This window comes from Gnatocerus cornutus, chromosome 1 (assembly GCF_029298725.1).
Source record: "Gnatocerus cornutus isolate USDA-ARS CGAHR chromosome 1, icGnaCorn1.1, whole genome shotgun sequence".
NCBI lineage: Eukaryota > Metazoa > Arthropoda > Insecta > Coleoptera > Tenebrionidae > Gnatocerus > Gnatocerus cornutus.
In genome coordinates this window covers 9,579,148-9,586,551 of record NC_142233.1, presented here as the reverse complement: position 1 = coordinate 9,586,551, position 7,404 = coordinate 9,579,148, and positions in this window count along the sequence as shown.

Sequence of the window (7,404 nt, the reverse complement as noted above, 5' to 3'; positions counted from 1 at the left end):
TGGCTGTGAGGTTACGTTACGTTAAGTCAAAATTCAGTGATAGTGAAACTCTATAATCTATGTAGTGAAACTCAATAAATGTCAAATTTTAAATTGAATTTGAAAATCAAGAGTCAAGTCGTGTTACAAAACCATTACCAATCGTGTAAAACGAAAGAATTGCAAAATTTAAATTTTTTATTAAAAAAAGGGTGCAAATTCGAAAAAATAGTATAAGAGACTTGTTTTATAATGACATTGGTCCCATACAAAACTTGCCTACGGGAACTCGTGCACCAAATTGGCCATTATAAAACACGTTCCTTAATATACTATTTTATATCGTCTCAGTCTTCTTATATCTGACATTATAGGTTTTCGCAAGTTTTTGTTTTTGCAGAGTATAATAAGAGAAATCTACAGTATGACTAAGTTGTTTGTAATATCGTCGCCTGGTTATATGGTTACATGTGCAATTTTTGCTGTATTGAGAAAAACGATACGAAAAATTTTCTGTTATAATAAATTTCGCAGTGAATATTTTTGTTAATTGTTAAATTGTTAATGAAAGTTAATTAAAACATATTCATTGTCCAAGTTGTATCGCTGCTGAAAGAAGCAATTTTAGTGTTTAAAAAAATACATACAACTTTGTTATTCAAAATTCTTTATTGAAATTAATTGATTGTACATACAACGTTTGATAAACAAAATTAATTTTAGTTTATTTATTTAATATTGCATTATAGTAATCTACATCGCGCTGGGTTATCCATTTAATTTGGTGGATGCGCCGGGTGAAAATCATGTGATTGGATATCAAAAATTCGCAATTTAAATTAAAACGAATAAAATTAACCTTTTAAGGAAAAACCTATCATCTCCAATATCAAGCCAAACTTTATTTCTGCAGTTATCTTGGTTTTAAATTTAATAAATATCTGTTCAGAATTGAACTAGAAAGTCTTTTAGATGGCTCACCTTGTAATAAAACGTATTTATATAAATTGTAAAAAAAAATTATCTTGATTGCAAGTGGAAAAATCATTTTAATAATAAAATAATTTGTGTAAACAATACTTTGGTGTATAATGTTTTATTTTGGTTAAGGTTGAGTACAATTGAAAAGTGTGATTTAATATTTAACAGGTCATTTTTTTACTATTTTGACACGTAAAATGCACTTTCTGTCATTGCTTGGTAACTAAATTTCATCTTTCCTGCATCTGTAATATATATTCAGCTACATGAGGTTATGTTATATGAATATGAAGTGACTTATAATTGACAATATTTCTAAATTATAGCATGTGAAAATGTAATTTGTGTTGCAGACAAAAAAGTGTTAAATTATACGCTGTTCATCTAGTATATTTTTAATTCTACAATAAACATTTATTGTCAAACAAATTACAATTGCTGGCTACACCAATTCTGTTTTTATTACAACCGATTTTATTAAACGAAATAATGTTGATGATACCCGCGTAGATTCAATAATGATTATAACAATTTCGTAAGATAAATAAGAAAGAATATGGTATTATTGGTGCCACTAATGTAAGTCTACAAGTAAATCCATAACTGCATTTTCTTTCCAAATATTGACCTCTAATAAGGTTGTAAACTTGAATAAACAGCCCCTCGATAACCCAGATTGCAAATGTCTACATTATCTAAATGCAACTTGAAAGACAGACAGAGTTTTTCTTCATTGTTTCTTTTCTTGCAAAAGTTGGTGATTAATTGTTTCATTACAATTTTTACGATCTTTCTCAAAAGTTTGATACGTCTAAAACGAGTAGAATACTAGTATTTTTATTTTGTCGAAAACTATGAAATTTGCTTTGTTGGTAATTTATTTAACATCAGCGTATAATAATTACTAATTTAACTTTTTGTAGATGTTGTTGACATTAGTGTGTTGTTCGGTGGCTTTTGTGATTGCTCTTGATATCACAGGTGAGTTAACCATTTTTTTCATTTTTTTTTACAATTCCTATATAAATTTAACATTTTAATTTTGAAGTGACACGGTTTTACACACAAGTGCGTAAAAGTATTTGTCATTTTGACCAATATTAAAATAGAATCTAAGTAAACAATCGTTTATAGATTATTCATCAACTTTTTCACGCATATTCGTGCTGATTGCTTGCATTCTAAACTGTTAAATGTGCGTAATAACACCGCCGAAACCACAAAACAGTACAAAAATTTTGACAAGTAAAGTGTCAATTTTAAGACAATTGTCAGAACTACCTCTTGAAAAAATTCGTTTTAATTTTTTTTTGAATTTGCTACTAAAAAATCGTGCTTCCTACTTGTGTGTAATGGTAAAACAGTGCAATTTCGCAACTTGTTGCAAAAATAACATTACTGGCTTTTACTTTTAAATAAAAACAAAATACTATTGGCGACATCGAAATGTGAACGACTTTTTCGTTGTCATGGATTTTTCTCTTAATTTCCATAATGTAAATCAAACTTTGAGCAGAGGCGTTTTTTTTTATTTTTTTCTAGACATTTTATATTAGCTTTACAACTCTTACTAATAAGCAGCCACTGCTCTTAGCGACCGGTTTTCTTCAAATTTTGCAATATCTCTTAGTTTTTCGACTATAGTTTAATGTCTAGCCGATTTTAACTAACTACTGTCATTAATTGTCACAAATGACAATTAGAAGTGCGCGTATGATTTAAAGTAAAAATTACATTAGACAATTTTGCCGTACACATTTTGTTGTCGTCAATAGTACATCATTTTAAACTTATATTCCTTTGCGCCTTTAAAAAAACTAATTGTTTCGATATGTTATTATCATATTCACACGACAAACAACGTACCTATCTGGCGCGCGCTCCTACTTTTTTGAAAAAACAATTAATAAAAGTTTCCTGTTAATGACATTTTCCTAGAACGGTTAAGTTGATGAAACGTCATTTAAATGTCTTCTGTTATCAAATGACGTTTATTAATGATTAAATCCGGATTAATCGCATAGTTTTGACAGGAGTACCAACTCAAAAAACAATGCTTTAAATAGTTTATAAAAGTGTCAACAACAATTAAAAAACAATGCTATAATTAGTAATTATTATTAAAGCACCGAATCAAAAAAAAATCAATTGAGAATTTCACGTTTTCTTCAGTCTCCACTACAACATCAGAATTGTTAAGCACTGTTCCGGACCAAGATTTAAGTAAGTAGTTAGTTTTAATACTTAAAAGATGTTAATGTTATAATACTTTCTGCACCAAACTGTTATTTTAGCAACTCAAGATTTTCTACTGGAAACAACATTAAGTACTACTACGGAATTAACACAAAGTGAGGAACTTTTAACACTCTAGCAAATATTACATATTAGGTGTTCTGCTTTACATTTCTTTTAGGTGTTACTAGACAAACAAGTACTACCGTAATGCCAGTAATAACTACAGAACCAGCGGCAAGTAAGTATTTAAACAAATTTTACTACATTTATGTTTAAATTTAATGCTACTATTTACACAGAAAATATTTATTTGTCGCATTAAGCTAAACTGATCAATTCATAGATCTAAAAATATCATTCATTTCAATTATATTTTGGCAGTTTGTAATTTTCACCATTTTTTTTTTTGCAGTCATTGTAATTTCAGTAACACAAAGGGATCTAGCGGAAATCACAACAACAGGAAATCAAAAGGCATTAACCGATATAACATCAAGTAAGTCTGTAAAAAGCTATATTTAAAATGCTTATATAAGTCTACAAATGTCTAAGAGCGTCTACACCAAAGAAAATACAACACGAATTTTGTTGGTAATTAAATTTGCCAACAATGACTTATTTTCCAGTGTTCAACCCCCAAATAATCACCCCATAATTATCAATAAAATGTTATGAGGAATAAAAATTGTAAATTATAGGTTGGGGAAAGCCGGGTAATACCACATACTTAAGCAAAAATCTTCTGAAAACCGAAAATAAAAGATCGACATTTATTTCTGACAAACAATAATTGTATCATTGAACTACGTAATAATGTAAAAGTTTTTAAAAAAATCTTGAGCACATTGTTGTCAAAAAATTAATATTTTGAGGAGTGTATTGCGTGAAATTACTCTTATTGTGTGGGATAATTTCACGCGTGTCAAACAATAATGTCTACGTTCTTTCTTTAAAAAAATGAGGATAAATTCAAAGCTAGTATTTATTAATGAAGTAATTATAAAATTAAGTACAAAAATTGTACAATAGCTATTTGTGTACCAAGGCCAAAAAGTGGTTCTTTTTTGGCCGAACCTTTTTTTAATGGCCGAGGCGCTAGCCGAGGCCAGAAAGAAGGCGAGGGCAAAATGTCACTTTTTGGCCGTGTTACACACAAGATTTTTTAGGCGACATAATTATATTTACAAGTTAATTAATTTTTATTTATGATTTATTGATTTAATCAATTATAACAACTGAATAATTGTAAATATTTATAAATCCTTCAGAAAAGTTCATATTTTCCTTATTTACATTTGCAGTTTCAGCACGTGTAGCTTCACAATTTGTATGAATTAGGTTTAATGTGTTTTTTAATGTTGTTGCAGGAGCACTGCTAGACATGTTCATTTTCAATAATTCAACACGTCTTTGTTGCACTTTACAGCAGTTTGTCGATTTGATTTTACCCAAATAATTATAAAATTGAGGGTAATATCGGTATCTTGACGTAATATGCAAAACTATGGATAGATGGCGCCACCATAGATCGGCCGAAAATGTTTGCGGCCAGAAAAGACTCACTTTTAGGCCGCTTTTAAGGCCTAAAAATTTTATTTTCAGTTTAAGTCGCCTAAAAAATATATTTTTTTTAATTGGCGTTGTAGTTAAAATGTTCGACTCTTGTTTTTTCAAAGTCGATCCTTTTGTGATGTTATTGTTAGGTTCTCTTCTGAGAATAGAGGCAACTAACAGACCCTGCAGACGAACAGCCAACTATTGGTTCTGGTAATGCTTCTACTGCTGGTGTCTTTAGAGCACATTTGTGAATGATATTACCCCATTTGGAGCTTCTATTCCTTTAAACACAGTTTGGACACAGTCAATGCAAGTAAATCAAATAAGATACAGGCACAATCGTAAAACACTACAGGGCTAGTCACGAGAAGATTACTTCTGAAAATGATTTTTTCGCAACCCAAAATACTAATTTCTTGAGTCACTTGATACAACCCGAATCAGAAATGAAATGCTGAATCCACGACTGCTTAGGCTTTGACAGTGTCACTTTGACAATTACGGAAAAGGAGGTTACGTGGGTGTCCATAGGCAACACAGTTCAGTTTCGATGAGGATATCTTTACGATAAAGGTCCTCAGCAGTCACAGCATTTTTTGGCATTCTCCGTAGATGAGAATCATGTCAGTTTTCTCATCATTTGAATACGACATTGTGACGGGTATCATGCTTATTAAGGAGAAAAATTATTGGTGGAGCCCTTACAGCTTCGGTATAGGACAGATTAATAGAGGTGCTTTGAACTAATGGGGCTCTAATGGAGCGGAATTAAGAATAAAGACGAAATTTAAATAAATAATGTCAAAGTGACATTGACCACCCCAAAGCAGTCGTGGATTCAGCATTTTATTTCTAATTCTTCTAGTATCGAGTAGTTCATGATATTAGTATTTTGGTTTGCGGAAATATAATTTTCAGAAGTAATCTTCTCGAGACTAGCCCTGTATACAGGTCCGGCAACACTTGTGTCCATCCCCAAAATCGTCTTTAATTTTAAAGATAAAATTTTGAAAATTTGCATACGCTCACAGTTGACAAAGCTCTAGAAGCTGACGCAAAAATGTGTTTTGTATCACTGATAGTTTTGGCGTCGCGACGCCTTAAAAATGTAATTTTTAGTTAATAGTGAGAGTTTGTGATATCAACCCCTAATTTAATTTTTTTTCAATATAAATATGTTAAAAATATCTGAGTTATTATTTTAGATTCAATGCAAATTGTCTTCAAAATTTGAGAAAAAAATGCGGTTTTATCAAGTTAGTTTCCAATTTCATTACGTCAAAATTGGGAACTACGTTTACACCCATCTGTCAACATCTTGTGTCACAAATGACATCTATCCTTTGGCTCGCTTTAGATTGTAACAAAAGTCTTAATTGGTGAAATTGTCACTTTGTCGATGTAAATTAACGATTTCTGGTGTCCATAAAGTGCAACATGCCGTTAATCAAAATTAACCTTTATAAGATAGAATGAAGTGACTTGTGAAATTTTGGTATGAACGTAGTTTGCCACTGTGCTGTCAGAATTTTGAAAACTAACTTGATAAAAAAGCGTTTTTTTCGCAAATTTTAAACACAAATTTTTGCGTCTGCTTCTAGAGCTTTGTCAACTATAAGCGTATGCAAATTTTCAAAATTGTAACTTTAAAATTAAAGACGATTTTGGGGGTGGACTCAAGTGTTGCCGGACCCTGTAGAATAACTACTTACATTTAAAATACATGCCGAATCAATTTTCTAACATAGCTTTTTGATAATCTGACTCTTGAAACTTAGAACGCACATTAGCAAAACGCATTATTCGACCACCATATTGTAATAACCCAAAAGGCTCGCCAAAAACATTAACATGCACACAAAAGATATATTTAAAAATGGCGCTAAGAGACCGCGAAATTTAAAAAGTTTGGCTGTGATCGTCAAAAATGGTTAGGACCTACGTTGTGTTTGAGAAAAACAAAATTACTAAAGAAAATTTAGAAAACGGACCTCGGTTCTTTAGTGTAACGGGCAAAAGCGACACAAACGGAAGAGTGAAATAAAACAAATGGGTTGGAGAGCTGTATTAGTAAACGTTGATCTTTGATGTTATTTGCTTTGGAAAATTAGTGTAGTTAGTGACTTAGAATATTGAAAATGAAAAAAAAACTAGTCATGCAACGGACCGTTAGACCCGTAGTGAGTGTGTTAGGCAAAACGTACGAAACTCGTCTACAGTCATGGAAAACAAAAGCAAAAACAAAAATTATATGAACACCACCACGCATTACAGGACCGGCTTGACTAAAAACCCAGTGGGATAAAAACTTAGCCTTCACAGTCAACTACTAAGCTACCCATAATCCTCGATCTTTTCAAAAACGATTACAAAAGTTACAATGATTTAAACAAGAAACTTACAATTATGAAAGCGTAGTAACGTGTCTGTACTGTCTGTTTTGGATTTGCGGGAAATTTGAATTGAATTGCAAGTTAATTGTCGTATTGCGGTTTGCCTGCCTCTTCTTCTCAGTTTTCGTCCAAATCATAGCACATTAGATTACATCTTTGGAATTTTCGGATAATAAAATACACCCGGGACTGGGTTTACGGGCGACGGCGTTTCCGGGCGAACCCGGCCGACTAGCACCCGCAACACTCCACTGTG